The sequence below is a fragment of the Homarus americanus genome, unplaced genomic scaffold (genome assembly GCF_018991925.1).
Source record: "Homarus americanus isolate GMGI-L3 unplaced genomic scaffold, GMGI_Hamer_2.0 scaffold11022, whole genome shotgun sequence".
Taxonomy (NCBI): domain Eukaryota; kingdom Metazoa; phylum Arthropoda; class Malacostraca; order Decapoda; family Nephropidae; genus Homarus; species Homarus americanus.
Window position 1 is genome coordinate 7,788,333 of NW_024737068.1, and position 20,982 is coordinate 7,809,314.

The window sequence follows — 20,982 nt, forward strand, 5'->3', positions numbered from 1 at the left end:
TTCATCTGAATAAAATTAATTACAAATTTACAATATCCTGGTATTCTATTGAACTTTTTGTTTATTGCATTATGCTTCAGTTTCATTATAAATAAAAAAAAAACTATTTTACTTTTATTCAAGTTTTATAAATCCATCAACATTTTCAATTGGCATTTAATTTGTAAAACTCCACTATAAAAATAATCCATGTAAAATTGTAAATGTATATGTACTAATATGGAAAAAATAAAGGATTTTCAGTATTATATGCATATTATTTGGAATGCACTTTTTGAGGCAGACAATCTTGGAAAGGAGGGGGGAATGACATTCTGACATATGGTGAAAGGGGTGCATGGGGCAAACAAGGTTGAGAACCACTGATGTAGAGTCTAAAGCCAGATTATATTTTTCTCTGTTACGCTCAGAAATTTTTATTATGTTGCTTGATGCTGAGTTGGTTTAGTTTAGGTTAGGTTTGATTGAGGTAGGTTAGGTTAGGCTTACAATGGGTGAGATTACGTAAGATTAAGTAGGATTAAATTTGTTGATTTTACGTAAGATTAGGTTGTATTAGGTTACATAGGTGTAGGAAATGTGAAGTTTGTTTATAATAGTTTAGGTTAGGCTAATGAGATGAGTGGTCAGATGCTCACCGCCCTGTTACGTCATCGTGTGAATTCTCATGTAATCTCACGCACAGCTCACTCTTAGTTAATGACTGAATCAGTTCGTGACAATTTTACTGCGTCAGTGAAGGGGTGACTCAGTCAGTGATCTGAAGACGTATTTTATAGTTTACTGAAGTGAAAAGCTGTAGCAGAACTAGATAAACATATGCTGAATATGTATAAGGTAAATGCCAATGACATTTACTAAAACACACACACACACACACACAGTTCAATATATATATATATATATATATATATATATATATATATATATATATATATATATATATATATATATATATATATATATATATATATATATATATATTCAACCTCCCATAGAATATTTTTGTGCGACAATAATGTAAACAATCATATAATAAACCTTTTAAAATGTGAGTCAGTGTTAGAGCGTGGAGGAGGATCTTGTGGGTGTTGAAGATGGCGAGGAGATAAGGTATTGGCGCTGTTCGTGTCAGAGGAGATGGTTATTACCAAAAGTGGAGGGAATATCTTTTATAAGTGTGAAGTGATGGAAATGACGACGTGGATGACACCAAAGAGTGAGGCAGTCAGTGAAGGTCAACCCGGAGGACGAACGAGACACTCTGGTAACTGGTAAGAACAGTCACACGTCAAGAGTGGGACACACACACACACACAAAGAGGGAGAAGTAGACGTATAAAATGGAGTAATCTTGTCAAGGACTAAAGCATAGGTATGTGTCAAGGGTTACAGGAAGGTAAGGTTGTGGTAATATTTCAACTGCTCCTCTGAAAAGCAATTCTTATGGCCACACTTCTCAGGTGACCAACATGGAAGGTCGATGATGTTGGAAATGACATCGTACCTCCAGAGACTCGGAATAATAAACCTTATATGTATATCTAATACTCTTGAGTGATTCTCTTAAAAAATGATGACGACGTTTTCAGACGAATTACTTAATCAAAACAGTTCGTAGAATAGAGCGAACATATCTGAATAATGAGAATACGGTATTTCTTATGGAGTAATTATTTAAGGTAAGAGAAAAGATTTTAATTAATCTGAGATAAAAGAGAATGCATCAACGCGTTACAATTTATAATGAGGAGAATGTGTCTGATAACAATGATAGAAATGATATCTGGAGTTTGTTGTTTTATATTTTGTGCATTCGTGGAGAGGGAGGTCAAGTAACGTCACCAGGAAGCCTCACACAGCGTGGAGTGTTGGAGGGTCACCACCAGGAGGTCCCACACAGCCTGGAGTGTTGGAGGGTCACCACCAGGAAGTCCCACACAGCGTGGAGTGTTGGAGGGTCACCACCAGGAAGTCCCACACAGCGTGGAGTGTTGGAGGATCACCACCAGGAAGTCCCACACAGCGTGGAGTGTTGGAGGGTCACCACCAGGAAGTCCCACACAGCGTGGAGTGTTGGAGGGTCACCACCAGGAAAATCCACACACAGCCTCCCACACAGCCTGGAGTATTGGAGGTCACCACCAGGAAGCCTCACACACCTGGAGTGTTGGAGGGTCACCACCAGGAAGTCCCATACAGCCTGGAGTGTTGGAGGCTACCACCAGGAAGCTTCACACAGCGTGGAGTGTTGGAGGGTCACCACCAGGAAATCCCACACAGCCTGGAGTGTTGGAGGTCACCACCAGGAAGTCCCACACAGCGTGGAGTGTTGGAGGGTCACCACCAGGAAATCCCACACAGCCTGGAGTGTTGGAGGGTCACCACCAGGAAGCCTCACACAGCCTGGAGTGTTGGAGGGTCACCAACAGGAAGCCTCCCACAGCCTGGAGTGTCGGAGGGTCACCAACAGGAATCCTCACACAGCCTGGAGTGTTGGAGGGTCACCACCAAGAAGTCCCACACAGCCTGGAGTGTTGGAGGGTCACCACCAGGAAATCCTACACAGCCTGGAGTGTTGGAGGGTCACCACCAGGAAGCCTCACAGAACCTGGACATCAACACATAATTCCTGTGCTAAATAAACAAGCAACAGGAGTTTCGTGCTTGGCTGGAATAATCTCCATTTAAATCAGCCATTCTCTTAGCTGACGAGAGCTGCTGACGCTCACTGGGCCAGGCTCACACCACCTCTAACAAGCTTAACACAAACACCAGGGGAAGTATTGGCTGCGCTGCTGACCTTGTTGCTCCTGCAGCCGGTAATTACTTAAGGTTAATTTAATTTAAGGTTCTCGTCCCAGTGTTAAGTGCTGGTGCCCTGTGTGTTGAGTTATCTGTTCCGTCCTGACAAAGGTTTAAGTCAAATTAACCTGTTTTCTCATAACCTTCTTTGTATTTAATGTTTACTCTTCATACATTGTTCCCTTTGTCGTTCATAATTGGCTGTTTTTTTCACAGAAGTAAATAAGAGCTTAATGTTCATTATTATCGCTTTACAATTCATGTTTGTCTCTGTAGTCTGTGTTTTGTCTACAATATATTTACACACAAACATGCTCACATACACATTCCTATGTATATCATAACAATAACAACTATAATAATGATAACAACCGCAGTAACAACAACAGCGTTAATAATGATGATAACAACAACAGTAATGACCGCGATCATTCTTCGTTATAACAGCCTCCACTTGGCGTTAATTACCCGACACAACGGACGAAATTCCAGAGAGGTGATGTCTGGGTCAGCACTATTAGAGGAATCTCATATCTTCGCCTTAATGAACAGCTGGAGTTACACGCTAAATCAATCAGCATCAAAGCAGCACACTAAGTCACTTCGCCCCTGCATCAACAACTTGCTTAATTGCATCTTGCAACTCTCGCCCCAAGTTACGATTCACTTATTTTTTAGTTGGCGTCATGTTGAGATAAATTATCCGCCTTCACTTGACAGGAACTTCAAGTACAGACGTGATTATGTGTCAGAACGCTACAGTCTCTGCTTGTCGTGTGTTGGAATATCACAGTCTTTGACTGTATGTGTCACCAGACCACATAACAAAACAGTTAACAAAGGAGAGAGTAATACGTGTGTTTTAAGTATGACTCTTTCCCCTTATGTGTTCTCTGGTAGTTAAAAGAATATTAATGGAGAAAGAGACTGTATTTTCAGATCCTATTTCCTTATGCAGAAGAAGTTACGGAAAATGAATGAATAAATAGATAAATAGACAAACAAATGCATAATCGGATTAGTAAATAGATCAAAGGGATAATTAATATATTCACTCGTTTGTCAATCAGGTAGTTAATTCAGTCAACCATGAATCATTTAATCAGTAAGTTCCTTATTAATTAATCGTTTAATTAAACGGTGAAATCTCTCCCTGTCCTGTGTGTTAACTGTTGCTAAAGGAGTCAATTGGACACAAACATCACATTATAATAACACAAGTATCAGCTCTCCATTATTGCCTCCCAAGACACAGGTACACACGAGGACAGGTGTACCTCTGGTGAATACACAGTTCCGTACACACGAGGACAGGTGTACCTCTGGTGTATACACAGTTCCGTACACACGAGGACAGGTGTACCTCTGGTGTATACACAGTTCCGTACACACGAGGACAGGTGTACCTCTGGTGTATACACAGTTCCGTACACACGAGGAGAGTTGTACCTCTGGTGGATATACAGTTCAGTACACACGAGAACAGGTGTAGTTCTGGTGTATACACAGTTCCGTACACGCGAGGACAAATGTAGCTCTGTAATACACCCAGGTTGGGATTAATTGGCCTTGAAGCTTCACAAGGATAGAACACCATCAAAGGTTCTGTGTTGGACGATGAAACACAAAAGTTCTTTACCAGAACTAAAATGAATTGCGAACGTTTGTTCAAAGGCATCGGAAGCGACATCAAAGGTGAACAGGAATTCCAGAAGTTTAGTAAAAGATTTTATCCAACCAGACAGCATTTACGGTAGAATGTCGACCTTCGCCCCTATTGACCCGACTAAGGTGCTCACTGGCGGAGTAACATCCACGACAACATCACTCTTGACTCAACGTTTACTCTCCGGAACACACACACACACACACACACACACACACACACATTACAATACCCTCACCGTGAAGGAAACAGAGTTGGTGTAGCCAGACCATAACAACAACAACTACTGGTATGATAAAATTGACAGGAAATTCTCTCTCTCTCTTCGACGTTGTCTGTCTATTTCACTCTTTACCAAAACAAATGTGAACTTGGATAGGTGTGTGCAAGGACAAGTGTATGTGTGTGTGTGTGTGTGTGTGTGTGTGTGTATGTGATGAAATATTTTTATTTCAAGGCGGCAATATACACAGATGAGTGTGTTCAGCAGAGAGGAGGAAACAAGTGTAAAGTGCTTGTGTCTCATACAACGTTCACCTGACATACGATCAGAAACCAATAACAAGTTCCTAGAGTGGATCGCCTTAACGGAAGACACAAATATTCATAGTGCAATGCTGCTGTAGTAATGATAATAATAATAATAATAATAATAATAATAATAATAATAATAATAATAATAATAATAATAATAATAATAATAATAATAATAATAATAATAATAATAATAATAATAATAATAATAATATCCTGCAGTGACTTTTTCTTGGTACCAATTTATAACCCGGAGAGGCTAAGCAGAATAGTAGAGTGTCAGCATTACAGTGTGACATAGGAGAGGCTATGTACCAAGCTGACGAGGGTTGTAGAGTGTCAGCTAACATGCAGTACAGGGTAGACTATGTACCAGGCTGACGAGGGTTGTAGACTGTCAGTCAATATGTAGTTAAGAAATGATTATCTACCAATCCGACTCAAGGTAGAAGAACCATCAACTACAGCACAAAACAGTACCACCATAGACCACTCGATTCCACCAATAAAATACCACAATGACTTAACTACATCATTACACCATCAAGACATAACCAATTATTACATCATACGTCTTCCTATAATGTACTCAATACTAATGTATACGTGACCTGAATTATTTTTCTACTTACGTCATTAAAAACTTGTAAAAAAAAATCAAAGGTTTCTGTTTATAATAAGTGAAGAATTTTTAGTCAAGTGTCAAATAATAATGATTGGTATAAGATGACATTGTTATAGCTCTTGAGGATTACGTTTCAGAGTGTGTGATGAACGACGTGTTTTAGATGATTGACTGCTCTCTCTCTCTCTCTCTCTCTCTCTCTCTCTCTCTCTCTCTCGGTATTATCTTCCCTTTCTTTATCTTTCTATTTCCAGGTAAACGAGACGAAACAAAAGGAAGAAGAAAAGATGATGTGTGATAGTAAAGTGGCAACGGGAAGTGAAAATAATTGAAGATATAGAGGGGAGGAGGAGTAAATGAGAATAAAAGATAGGGATAAGAGAGGAGAGAAGAGAAGAGAAGAGGAGAGGAGAGGAGAGGAGAGGACAGGAAAGATACTGGATAAGGGTAAAGAATAGAGAAGTAAGAAGGAAGAAGTGAGGAGGAGAAGAGAGTGAATGACAATAATGAAAAATGGAGACAGGGGAGGAAGGTAAGGAGGGAAGGGAGAGTAAATGTAGATAAAGAAAGGAGGTTGGAGGAGGAGGAGGGAGAAAGGAAGAGTGAATAACAATAATGAAAAAAATGGAGAAGGAAGGAGTAAGTAACAAAGGAAAGGAAGAGCAAATGAGAATAAGTAAACGGGAATGAAGGAGGAAGAGAAGAAAGACTGAAGGAAGAATTGAATGACGATAATGAAAAAGGGAGGAGGAGGTAAGTGACGAAGGGAAAGAGAGTAAAAGAGTATAAAGAAAACTAAAGGTAAAGTCTTGCACGGTTAACTTTATATACAAGAATAGTACAAATCAAACTTGTTCATGTTCTCTCCGTCGCCAAACGTAATCATCGAACTTAATCACAACTCTTTTATTCCAAGAAACAAAAGTGAACTGTCAGACTCCCGCAACAATAGCTTCGGGAAAAACTGTCTCAAGGGATTGGGTATTTTTTCTAATTTATACTCAACAGCGACTCCAATTTGTGTAAAATGTTCTCAGGGATTTTAAAACACGAAAGGAGAGCCTTTTCAACCAATTAGTGAGTAATTAATAAGATTGGCAGGTCAAAGGGAAGGTTGATTTAACAGTATTATCGCGACGTCATGACCCAACGCATAACAACACTCTTTCTTTCTCATCTGTGTGTCCCGTCAGAGCTGTGAGGTGATATTTATATTATTAACAGAATTACAAAACAAATTACAAGTGATTAGTTGTTGTTGTTGTTGTTGTATTTTGGTTCAAGGAAAATATCACCACCCAGGATGTTGACGTCCCAAACAACGCGAGTAAAAGTATTCTTCTGGGAAATATCTTTTGGTTTTATACCGTAATACTCACTTCGTTCTGGTAGACATCGAGGACCTCTAAGACACTTGTTCCTTCTGTATAATATCTCACACATTATAACATAACTAACCTTTATCCTTCAAAATTATGTCTCTATTATGTCCACTTTACACTGACCTATCCAGTGCATCGTTCAGGCCGAGTTTGTTTCTCTACATGTTTAATACCTGTTGTCTGGTGGATGAATTGCGTTAGTTTACGTGGTAGATGATCTTAGTTGTTGATACACTGAATATAAAAAGGAAGTCAGAATATTCATAATTCTTGAGATCGCTGAGATAAATATCGTCCCTCCCAAGACCTCAGCTGAGTTTGATAAGCTAAATAGGTTTTCTGTGACAAGGTGATTAAGAATGTTCAGGAATCATTTATGTGACCTTAAGGTAAGTCGTTTACACGGTACCTAGTTTGACATAACCATTCACAAAACACGTTAAAAGTATCCAGTGATTAAAAAACAAAACTGAGTGTCTGTCTACTGTCACTACCTGGAGGGTGTTTCTGTCAGGTAAACGTGTAAAAACCACCAGAGTACAAAAGCTTTCTCAAAAACGCTATTCCTGTCACCCTTTCACGTTGTAAAGATCAAACACGCGGACAAGACTGTACTGTAGCACTAGTGATGGTGTTAAGGCTTTTAACTTGCCATGAACCTGTAGATCCCCCAGCAGCGATGGACACCGTTCAGTAGTTTGACAGTGAAGGAAAAAATAAAATACGTTCTGTTGTTTTACCAAGCAATGTTCTGCTCATGCACGGGAGTGACGCCACGGTTTACAAATAAATATTTTGCATTGGAGTTTGTTGATCCTCATGAGCCAAGAACGAGATACATTACAACTTATTAAATTCACAGCTGGGAACGTCTCTCTCTCTCTCTCTCTCTCTCTCTCTCTCTCTCTCTCTCTCTCTCTCGTCGACATCAAATTTACTAGAGATCGTGAACAGGTATCATCTGGCATTAATCAAGGAACATCTCTTGGATTAAATTAAGTACTATTATTACATGTGTGTAGGACTGGAGGTGTTGTATTTCTCCTGAGCTGCGGCAGAACACTGTATAATATTCGACGTTATTAATTGCCTCACCTGGAAGGGATTTCTATCGTCTGGTGTACACTGTATGGTGCTACTGCTGGTTAAAGTGGAGATAGTAATATGTAACTGGATTCATCTCTCTCTCTCTCTCTCTCTCTCTCTCTCTCTCTCTCTCTCTCCATGTGTGTGTGTGTGTGTGTGTGTGTGTGTGTGTGTGTGTGTTTGTGTGTGTGTGTGTGTGTGTGTGTGTGTGTGTGTGTGTGTGTGTGCGTACGTGTGTGTATGTATATGTATGTGAAAATACAATTTTTCAACAGGAAATAAAACGACCCTTTTATTGAATTCCCCACGTCACTTAAACCAACAAATGACAAAGTGTAACACAGTAGACCAACAGATAGTAAACATTACCCACAGGTATAACAACACCGCAAAACCATTCTGAACAAATATTAAAATAACAACAAACTGAATTATTTGCAAATAAAAGTTCTACCTCATATTTCTATCTTCCAACACCAAAATTATAACTTTAATATTTTTGAAAGTATAAATTACATCTTTGACTCTCGCCACTAATGTCATTACAAGTAAATTCAATGAATGTTTTTATTATTTTGAGAAGGTTAACTCAATATGTGGGTGTGTGTGTGTGTGTGTGTGTGTGTGTGTGTGTGTGTGTGTGTGTGTGTGTGTGTGGAGGATCCTCATTACACATGAATAAAACATTTACCAGTGAGTCTGTAGCATCAGCGACCAGTGTGAGTGATTATTCATGGCTAAAATGTTGTTGCAAATGTTGATGACCTGAATTCTGATACTGGTAGTTGTGGTAATGCAAGTGGTGGTGGTGGTTGGCATAGTAGATGTTATTGTAATGGTGGTGGTTGTGGTTGTGTGATGGTGGTGGTGGTGGTGATAGATATGTTAATACGATGTGTGTGAGAGAGAGAGAGAGAGAGAGAGAGAGAGAGAGAGAGAGAGAGAGAGAGGGAGAGAATAAAAAAATCAACGTCATCCTGTTATGTTTCTTATTATTTTTGTTTTCTATCTTACACTTCCCTTTTCATTGATATTTATCCCCCTTGTCTTCTTTTTCTTTCCCTTGTCTCCTTCTCTACACTTATTTCTACCTTCTTGTTTACTGCTTCCTCCTCTTCTTCATTTTAGTCTCCCTGTCTACAATTCGTCATTTTTATTTTCCTCTTTTTCTTTCTCTTCGTCCTCCTCTACCTACTTCTCTTCGTCTTCCTCTTCATCTACACCCTTCATTTCCCCTTCTACTCTTTTTCCTCTTCTTTATATTTCTACTCAACCTCCTCCCATTCCTCTTTCTTCTTATCTTCGCCTTCCTCATCCTGTTCTTCGTCTTCCTCCTCAAGACGTCTTCTTTCTCTCCCTCTTCTTCACATTCCTCCTCATACTATTCGTCTTCCTGCTCTCCCTCTTCTTCGTCTTCCTCTTCCTCTTCTTCGTCTTCCTCCTCTCCCCCTTCTTTATCTTCCTCCTCTCACTCTTCTTCGTCTTCCTCCTCTCCCTCTTCTTCACCTTCCTCCTCATCCTCTTAGTCTTCCTCCTTCTCCTCCTCTCTCTCATCCTCCTTCTTTACCTCTTCTCCACTCACTTGTCTGTCTTGGTCGTGTGAAGTGACAGAAACAAACTACATAGATATTTGAGGCATTGCAGTGTATTGGGAGTATGACAGTAGAACACATCTATCACAACAATAAGAGATGGAGGATGTGTGTTGGGGGTGTGTGGGGGGTGTGGGAGGGTGTGGGATGTGTGGGTGTGTGTGTGTGTGTGGGAGGGTGTGGGAAGGGTGGGGAGGTGGGGTGGTGTGGGAGGGTGTGGGGAGTGTGGGATGGGTGTGGTGTGTGTGTGTGTGTGTGTGTGTGTGTGTGTGTGTGGGTGGGTGGTGTGTGTGTGTGTGTGTGTGTGTGTGTGTGTGTGTGTGTGTGTGTGGGGAGGTGTGGGTGTGTGTGTGTGTGTGTGTGTGTGGGTGTGTGTGGAGGTGTGGGTGTGTGTGGGAGGGTGTGGGAGGTGTGTGTGTGTGTGTGTGTGGGAGGGTGTGGGAGGTGTGGGTGTGTGTGTGTGTGTGGGGAGGGGTGTGGGAGGTGTGGGTGTGTGTGTGTGTGTGTGTTTGTGGGGAGGGTGTGGGAGGTGTGGGTGGGGAGGGGTATGTGTGTGTGTGTGTGTGTGGGGAGGGTGTGGGAGGTGTGTGGTGTGTGTATGGGAGGGTGTGGGAGGTATGTGTGTGTGTGTATTTTGGGTTTTAATTCAACTGGTGTATGTACAAGATCCCAACTATACAAATTAATTCGTATACATCAACTGATGTGTATATATCTATCACAGCCTCACAACAAACTCGGTGTATGATATATGATCACTGGCAAACACAAAAATTCTGAAAATTTTGCAACACATGAATCCTATTGGTGCGTCATGGAAACTCCTACACAACTTTGGGAGGTCATATTGAATCCTTTTACTGTAAAGGTCACTGAACCGTATATATGATTCCATGAAAGCCATGTTCGCCACCACGACAGGACAAACTAATCCAAAACGCATGGATAATAATAATAAAAATAATAATAATAATAATAATAATAATAATAATAATAATAATAATAATAATAATAATAATAATAATAATAATAATAATAATAATAATAATAATAATAATAATAATAAAAGATATACAAACACTCAAAATAACTTAGTTCCGGCATCGTTCGGTAATAATTTTTTTTTATTCTGCTTTCGAATTAATGTTTCCCGCGTATTGTAGTTTTATGTGTGTGTTTTTTATAGGAGGGAAACAAACGCATTTTTTTTTTTTTCCTGTATGTAGATGTAAATATAAACATAAAAATATACTCATTCTTGAAGTAATCATTAATATTAACAATCTGTGAGTGAAAGGTGTAACAGGTCTGAGATAGTGGACAGCAATATGTATAAGTTAAGCTATAGTGATGATATTGGTTATTAAGGTAAGGAGTAGCGGTAGCATGTGGAGGAGAGATTGTGGCGCTAGCAGGTGTGGGGGAGGGCGTGGTGGCAGCAGGTGTGGGGAGGCGTGGCAGCAGTGGGGGAGGGGTGTGGCGGTAGCAGGGTGTGGGGGAGGGCGTGGCGGGGGTGGGGGGAGGGCGTGGTGGGCAGCAGGTGTGGGGGAGGGCGTGGCGGTGGGGTGTGGGGAGGGCGTGGTGGCAGCAGGTGTGGGGGAGGGCGTGGGGTAGAGGGCGTGGTGGCAGGTAGGTGGTGTGGGGGAGGCGTGGCGGTAGCAGGTGTGTGTGTGGGGGAGGGCGTGGGTGTGGGGGGCGTGTGGGGAGGGTGTGGCGGTGGCGGGTGGGGACGTGGTGGCAGCAGGTGTGGGGAGGGCAGTGTGTGGGTGAGGGTGGGGGAGGGCAGCAGCAGGTGTGGGGAGGGAGAAAGTGGCGGTAGCAGGTGTGGGGAGGTGTGGCGGTAGCAAGAGGAGGGGGAGGGCGTGGCGGTAGCAGGTGTGGGGGAGTAGCAGTGGGGAGGGCGTGGTACAGCAGAGGGCAGCAGGTGGGGATGGCAGAGGTGGGGAGGCGGCGTGGCGGTAGCAGGTGTGGGGGAGGGCGCAGGTGGGGTAGCAGAGGTGGGGAGGGCGTGGCGGTAGCAGAGGTGGGGGAGGGCGTGGCGGTAGCAGAGGTGGGGAGGCGGTGGCAGGGAGATGGCAGCAGGGTGGGGGAGGGCGTGGCGGTAGTAGGTGGTAGCAGGTGTGGGGAGGGGCGTGGCGAGAGGGTGGGGAGGGCGTGGCAGTAGCAGGTGTGGGGGAGGGTGGTGGTAGCGTGGCGGGGAGGCTCTGGCAGCAGTAGGTGGGGAGGCGGTAGCAGGTGGCGTGGTAGCAGGTGTGGGGGGGGCGGAGGCAGGAGGTGGGGGAGGCGTGGCGGTAGCAGGGCGTGTTAGCAGGGTGGGAGGGCGTGGCAGGTATGGGGTGTGGGGGAGGGCGTGGCAGGGTAGCAGGTGTGGGGGGCGGCGGTAGTAGTGTGGCGTGGCAGGCGGTAGCAGGTGTGGGGAGGGCGTGGCGGTAGCAGAGGTGGGGAGAGGTGTGGGGGCGTGGCGGTAGTGCAGGTGGGGGAGGGCGTGGCGGCAGCAGAGGTGGGGAGGGGCGGCGGTAGTAGGTGTGGGGGAGGGCGTGGAGGATGGCAGAGGTGGGGGAGGGCGTGGTAGTAGAGGGGGAGGTGGGTAGCAGAGGTGGGGAGGGCAGGTGTGGGGAGGGTGGGGGAGGGGCGTGGCGGTAGCAGGTGTGGGGGAGGGTGGGTAGTAGGCGGGGGAGGGTGGGCAGAGGTGGGTGGGAGGGCGGTGGTGTGGCGTGGCGGCAGAGGTGGGGAGAGGGCGTGGCGGGCAGAGGTGGGGATGGCGGCAGCAGGTGTGTGGGGGAGGGCGTGGCGGTAGCAGGTGTGGGGGAGGGCGTGGCGGTAGCAGAGGTGGGGTAGAGTGTGGCGGTGGCAGGGGTGGGGGGATTAATAATTATGTCAATAAAAAAATACACTCATCCACACTATGTAAGAGCCTACTTGAAACGTAGAGACATATAATCTCTGAACCTTCCTTCTTTTAGCTGTTATGAATGAGTAAAAGTAGGACCCTTACCCCTGATGACCCGCGAGAGGCAGTGAGGATACAACACATTGAATACCAAGTCTGTTGTATACAAAGAGGCAATGTAACCGGGCACTGCACTCGACCCCCTTAACATCCTCAGCTGAAGTTAGGTACCCATTCAGAGTTACTTCGATTAGGGTGTCTCGAGGCAGATCAACAACCCTTAGGAGAGAGGAGACAAGGGCCGCATGCACACACATTCGCCGCATCTCATGAACGAGTTAAAATTGTGAAATAACTCACTCTTGTTTCTGCAGTACGTACAGTAAATATCAAGCTTATAAATTTATATAAAGACTCATAATAACAAAGAATTACTCTTGTTTATTGCTCGTATAGCATGTTTATGTTCACTAACAACAGCTGCGGGTCATTACTAGATATTTATTTGGTCATCCGTTAGATTATTTTGGTAATTAAACGCAGCAGTGGAGAGTTATGGAGGAGGAATGAACAAACACCTATGTAAGTATTTTTCTCTGCTGGACGTGTGACGGCTGGCCATCTGGGGTGACCATCTGCCTGTATGTATGGCCGTATTGGAGGCAGGGAGCAGTGTCAATAAATACTCTCCCCATTACAGTTAAAGACAAACACCATTTCTCCACATCACTTCCTTATTCCTCAGATACAAAGTTATCATAACATACAACACCCTACCAAAGAATTTATCCCTTCTCATGTACTGAAAAGACAGCCTCGAGAAAGTGTTTGGAGAGGAAGGTCATTTTTATGAATATATGTTTGTTTATGTGTGTATGTATGTATGTTTGTTTATGTGTATGTGTGCGTGTTAAGATATAATACACGAAAGGTTTACAAGTTCTCGGTAGGCAGTTCATACATCACTAGTGGCAGGAGGACCCTTATAGTGGAGATACAACGCTGTCTAGGGATTGGCTGATAATGTGGAAATATTTATGGACTTTTGAGGTTGAACGAAAACTTGTTATAAAGAATGTTTGTGTGAAGGATGACTCTGTGTGTGTGTGTGTGTGTGTGTGTGTGTGATACTGGTAAAATTAGTAATAATAAGATTACTACGGGTAATACTATTGATTTAAATAACAGAAATAACCACCACTTCTTTAGGTAATATTTGTTGTAGTAAAATAAATACTTACCATCACTAAAGATATAATTTTAGACCGTGTAATTGTAAGTTAATATATATATATCCTCCTTCAACTATACTTAGGAACCCCATCCTCAAATCCTGAAGGATTTCCTCCTAACCACATAACTCCGCTACTCCAAGCTCACAGGATGAAGAAGACATATCCTAACCCGAGTTCCACATCACGATTAATGACTCTCGTAAAGTTTCTCTCTAGGAATTACATGAGAGATAAAGAGAGATGTCTGGAGAATTTATCATTTATACATCAAATAATAGATCAATTAAAACTTGGTGTCGGAAGAGGAAAGATAAGACTGATGATCACACACACACGCACACACACGACTGGTTTCTTTTCTGTAATCACATCAAGTTGGCTGAGATCGTCTTCCAGCTGGTGAGGGAGGGAGAGAAGGAAGGAGGTAGTGATTGAGGGAAAGACGTAGGGGATAGACAAAGAGGAGAATAAAAGGAAGACACAGGGGATGAGGGAGGAAGAGGGTAAAAGAGAACGAGTGAGGAAAAAAGGACTAGATAAGGAGAGAGGAAAAATGATGTCTGGAGCACGACGAGAGAGAGAGAGAGAGAGAGAGAGAGAGAAAGACAGACAGAGAGGAGAAAATGAAGTAATGAACAAAGGGTAAAAGGCAATAACACAAGATTGACGACAAGAGACAAAGAAGATTATGAAGAGATGAAGAGACGACTCGAGACACTAGATAAGAACAGAAGAAAACAGTGGGAAGGACATCAGGGGAAAAGGGAAGGAAGGAAAAAGAACGGAAATAGTAAGAGAGAAACAGAAGGGTGTCAGAAAGGGGAAGTGGATGAGCCATGGGAAAACATTCAGACGATGTGGGGGAGGAGAGAGACGGATTATATAGAGGAGGGATGGAGATATAACTAAAAATGAGATAAAACTAAAAAAAAAAATCCTTTGAACTATGAAGAATGAGAGAGAGAGAGAGAGAGAGAGAGAGAGAGAGACGACAACCACAAGACACTATGGTGATAAAGGAGAATAGATGAGGTAGGAATGGTGAGTATTCCTTAAGATTATGTTTCAAGAAAGTTACCAGGAACTAAAGGTTACCAGGAGCTACAAGATGCCAGAAACTACAGGATACCAGGAACTACCGGTTACCAGGAACTACAAAATACCAGGAACTACAGGATACCAGGAACTACAGGTTACCAGGAACTACAGGTTACCAGGAACTACAGGATACCAGCAACTACAGGATACCAGCAACTACAGTATACCATGAATTACAGGATACCAAGAACTACAGGATACCAGGAACTACAGGATACCAAGAACTACAGGATACCAAGAACTACAGGATACCAGTAACTACAGGATACCAAGAACTACAGGATACCAAGAACTACAGGATACCAGGAACTACAGGATACCAAGAACTACAGGATACCAAGAACTACATGATACCAATAACTACAGGATACCGGGAACTACAGGATACCAGGAACTACAGATTACCAGGAACTACAGGATACCAGGAACTACAGGATACTATGAACTACAGGATACCATAAACTACAGGATACCAAGAACTAATGAACACCAGGAACTACAAGATGCCAGAAACTACAAGATACCAGAAACTAAAAGATACCAGGAACTACAGGATACCATGAACTACAGGATACCATGAACTACAGGATGCTAGAAACTACAGGATACCAGGAACTACCAGGAATTACAAGTCAGTAGAATATGACGTGAATAACACCGACCAGAGGAAAGTGAATGGAAGTTGTATAAGTCATTAAACTAGAGTTGCGGTCCATTGCCTCTGTCTGTCTCTATTATAAACTTGGACAAGCAGAGGAGGGAGGGGTCGTGCTGGTAGTCGTGCTGTCTCTATGAATTTCGATATACAGATAGGGCCTTTAGGGGGGTTCGTGCTGATGTCAATGGGGTCGTTATGAATTCGGATACACAGAGATATGAGTGGTGGTGGTCGTTAGGTCGTTATAAATATCGATACAAAGGGAGAAAAGGGGGTGGTCGTTAGGTCGTTATACACTTAGGAAAACAAAGAAAGAAAGGAGGGTCGTGGTGGTGGTAGTGGTGGTTATCTGTGTAGTGTGGAGACAACACAGCTGGGTAAGGTACAAGAGAGAGAGAGAGAGAAATTACATGACCACCAAGTTTTCGTCCACCATCTATCAGGGACTAACGTATCGACCTACTAAATTTTCTCCACAATCAACAATAACGCAGGTGACTAATGTCCCTTGTAGTGTTATATTGACGTGTGCTGCAAAAGGAAAAGTAAAGCCATGAAATGACAATATCTTTTATCACCTTTTCACGGAGATCTACCACGTCATCATTATCACTCCATAGCCCCCCCTAGAGTCCTACTTCATCATTGTCCATAACCTTTAACTCCCCAAGAACCCCCCTCTCCAGTAGAAGTAACTACACACACACACACACACACACACACTGAACGCAGCAGTGGTCAAGAATTGTATATTAAAACTACTACACACACACACACCTACCCCTGGCAGTGGTCAAATATATGAACAGAACCAACAAACATAATGGGGTTACATATTATACTGCAGGACACATTATACCACCGATATATTCTATTATAACGTGACCAAAACTATATTATTTTACCAGAGAGAGAGAGAGAAGAAAATTGATATTGTATTGCATTAATTTTATTTCGATTTTTACCTTAATACTGAGTTGTGACTTCAGATTATTATTAATAGGCTGTAAATGAGGAAGAAAACCGGAAATAATGACTGTAAGAGAGGAAGAAAGAGAACCATAAAAAACAAGTGCAAAATAGGAAGAGGACGAGAAAAAACGAAACTAAAAGAGGAGGAAACGAGAGAAATGTTTGGACAAATCCTTGGGGGTGGAGGGAGAGGGAGAAGATAGACGATATGTCAGTTACTTTATCAGGTATCGGCGAGAACTTGGTTCCTGGAAACGAATGGTTGCCTACGTCAGGAAGGTTACGACACAGAGGTAGAGGTAAAGACAAAAGCTCCTTCAGGATATACTGAGATACACACATTCCAAAAATGTATCTTTACGGAGGGTTAAGACGAATTTCAAAATGAACACTGCGACTCCTGTTGTTTCGGTAGGTTTGTAAAAATCCTTCGACCGTTGTGTCATGTAGGTTAACACAAAACTGTTAAGATGCATTATGGAGCGGTGTTACATTTGAAAAACGAGTTGGGTGTAAGATTTTGTAGAAGTATGCAAATGAGGTAAGTGGCAATTGAGGATGTTTCCCTCTATAAAGCTGATATGAAGGATGTTATGTGGTAAATACGAGAGACAGAGAAAGATAGGCTATCTCTATCGTGAGTAGAAAAGAGAGAAAATTAATAAATTTAATGTTTTCTTACTATTACTACCTTTAATACAAATCTCACACAGAGACACACGCACGCACGCACACAGAAATGGGGAGAATCTAGTGAGAGATCATTAATCACTGTCTCTTGGTCAACAAAAACTCTTGGCTGGAGCTGCAAGATGCTGATGAAAGTTAAGTGGTTCACGTTTGTCACTTTCAACGTGTTTTTTGTGTTGCAGATATTACCAGAGGCTGCCAGAGGCGTTCAGGCAGAGTCCTGGCACTGCCAGAGGAGCCCAGGCGCTGCCAGAGGAGCTCAGGCGCTGTCAGAGTAATCCAGGGTCTGATAAAGGCATCCTGGCACTGCCAGAAGAACCCAGGCGCTGCCAAAGGAGTCTAGGCTCTGCTAAAGGTGTCCAGGCGCTGCTAGAGTAGCCCAGGCACTGCCTGAGGAGCGCAAGAGCTGCCAAAAGAGACCAAGGGTTTTAGGTCCTCCCAAGGTACTGTAGTTCAAGCGTCTGGATGTAACTAGAGGTGTCCAGGAGCTCCTAGATTATTCCAGGTTCTACCAGCGGGTCCCAGAATTTCCCAGCCAGTCTATATTATAATCTCCACACTGCTATTTCGTTAATAAATTTGTCTTATTCTATCTCTGTTTTCCTTCTCGTCTCGTTTCCTTTCCCTATCTGCCTCTGTATCCACCTCACTCTTTCTTATCCCTTTTTATTTTAAGCCTCCTTCTCATTTTATTATCTATGACAACCACGAACTGGAAAGGTTGAGTGAGATAGTGCAAAGTGTAGGGTGTAAATATTGTCTTTGTTATTATATACAAGTTGCCTCGCCAATCTACCTACTTGGTCATTCGTTATCTTCACTTGGTCTTCCATTACCTTCACCTGTTCTTCCTATATCTTCACGTGTATGAAAGATGGTGAGGGTGAAGGTGAGGGTTAGGGTGAAGGGTAAGGTTGAGGGGGGGGGGGAGGGGAGGACGTAGAGAGCTGACAGAGACTAAGGGGAGGCAGGAGACCACAGTAGTTTCTTTACATCTTCAGTTTTACAGAGTAACTCACCTCGATTATGAATTTCTCCATGTTTTAAAAGTTCTTTGTTGCAAGTCTTATGTTTTCGGTGTTCAATGACTTCTGCACTTTCAAGGAGTTAAATGTAACAATAATAACTCTCCTACCTTCACTTTTGTTACCAGGATGAAAATGTTAAAGTTTTATGATTATTGAAAAAGGCTAAAAAATATCTGAATTGGGAGTAATTTCTAAGTGAGAATCAAACAAGTAGTGATGTTTGGTTCTCTCTCTCTCTCTCCTTTAGCGTCCTCACTGTGTACCATGTAAGCATTGCCTCAACATTCTGGTGTCTTTTCAACCTTATATAATTCTTTCCTTTCTCTTCGCTATTAATTAATACTTCCACTTAGTTCCTCACGAAAACATAATTGCTTGGTTATTTTGACTGTCTCAGATGACGACACAGGCCATTGGATTTCGAAAAACCTATATTTACTGAGAGTGTGATGGACTCTTGTGTTATATCCTACTATTTGTTACATCAGTAGTGGGGTTTACTCTGCTGCTGGCCTGGATATAAGTTCTTAAATCAGAGGAAAATTTATCACAGCGTTCTTTTCGTCACTGTATGATGGGGTGGTCGAGGGTGTGACCACAGGAATAAACTTGGGAGAGCTGCTGGGGGAGTTGTTTCCGTGATGGGAGGAAGGCAGTGTGAGTTACAGCGCCATAACCCGGAGAATCCCCACCATCACGCTCATCTTTCACACTCCCCAGTTACCGCCAATTTTTCTCTCAATTAAACTCTTGTTCTCTGTGGCGTAAATCTAGAGATGTTTTTATTGGGAAACTGAGGACGAGCGACTTTTTCTTTGGTTTTATCCTCTGGGTTATGAGCTGCAGTTGGACCAGTTTGCAAGTAGGAAATTGAAGCAACATTTCTAGTAGTGAATCACGTCCTGGAGACAGAGGAGCTGTGTAAGGGCTGATTCACCTGAGTTTGGACACAACGTCTATGTTATTGTCATTTTCACTGACCATAAAATTTAACGAAGAAATCTAAATGCTATGAGAGGAAGAACTTGCTAACTCTCTAAGGATATATATTAAATTTTACGGAGCGGAGGTATATACTGTGTCCATTCTCAATTTAGCTGACTTACCAAGTACAGCGACCAGATCTAATTTGGAGATTTTCCGCTACCTAAAGAAAATTGAGATACTCGTTCACAGGAAGCCGGTGAACTCTAGTACAGTCTGACACACACAGAACGACGACCTGTTGACCGCCAGAGTTATAATACAGCCAAAACATTACTTGGAAAAATATAGTTGAAAGTTAATATTTCCAGAACGAAAAAAAAATAGGTTTTATTTCTAGGCGTCTCTAACAAGTGCTGGTGATGACAATTACTATTATTAACTCAGGGAGTGTGGTGGTGATGGCGGCTGGGGACTGTTGGCTGGAAACTGTGGCGGCTTGGGACTGTGTCGGCTGGAAACTGTCGCGGCTGGGGACTGTGTCGGCTGAAATCTCGGGTAGCAGGTCACTCTAAAGAAGTATTTCAGTAAACCCAGACGGTCCTCCGCCATGTTCCTAGACTATATAAGCTAATAGCGAGCCTCTTGCTGGTGATATCTAGGCGTCCTCTCTCTTACATAACCCAAGCTGACAACATTACTTAAGGTACGTGAGGCTAATGAACCCTTATGTCTTCCGCTGTCTTGTGGTGGTGCCAGCTTCTACCGGGGTGAGTGAACTGCAGGAGGAGGACGAGACCTTTTGAGACAATCTTGATTGTATTAGGGAGGAAAAAAACTTCTCCCTTGAGGCTGTTGGTCCCTTTGTTCCTCGCCTGAGTGCGGTCACCTGAGTTTCAGGATTTTATGCACAATAATATTTTCAGTGTTGTTGTTTACGTTCGTGAGAATAAATAGGATTTGTTTTCATTTTCCGAGGAGGAGCAAGTAACACATTAATACAGATGCTGTTGATTATATATTCACTGATGGAAATATTTAAATTTTTCTTTTTCTTTCAAGAAATTTGTTTTTCATATTTGTTCATCATATCCTGAAGTAATAACTAAAATATATATAATTTCTATATATTTACTGTCTCTTCATGTAGACAATGTTACAGCCATTCAACCAAGCGATCCTCTGATGCATATTAAGTGGTGATCTGTTTCTAGTATAAGTTTATTACACTGTAACTGGTGTCTACATTACGTTTATAACATTTTGGTTGCCTTTAAGTTACGTTATCACGTGTTTTGTAATGCATATTAATTATTTTAAATCAGGAAAACGATTGATATTAGAAAATAATCGACGGTTTAATACTCAACAAAATCTTATAAAAATATCCTTAACACCATCAATATAATGTGGCAATAAGAAAACTCCACATAACCAAATTTTACCAGAAATGATGGTGAGGAAAATACCTCGGAGAGAGACAGAGAAAGAAATAAGTGAGAGGGACAACACAGACAGGGAGGGTGAAACTGGTGTTGGGAGTTATTGTGAAGGATATTGTGAAGGTTTATCATCACTCCTCCTCCTACTCCTGCTACTCCTCCCAGGATTTGCACCGTAGATTTTGGAAAGGAAAGAGCTTGTGGTTTTAGTTTAAATCCTGTGGCATCCAATATCCCAGGAAGAAGAATGTGTTGGTAAATGACCGGTTGGTTATCCAAGACTCGCATGAACCCCAAGTCCTTTCCTGAGTCATTGCAGAACGGGTGTATAATGTCTTGCCACTGATGTTCTCGC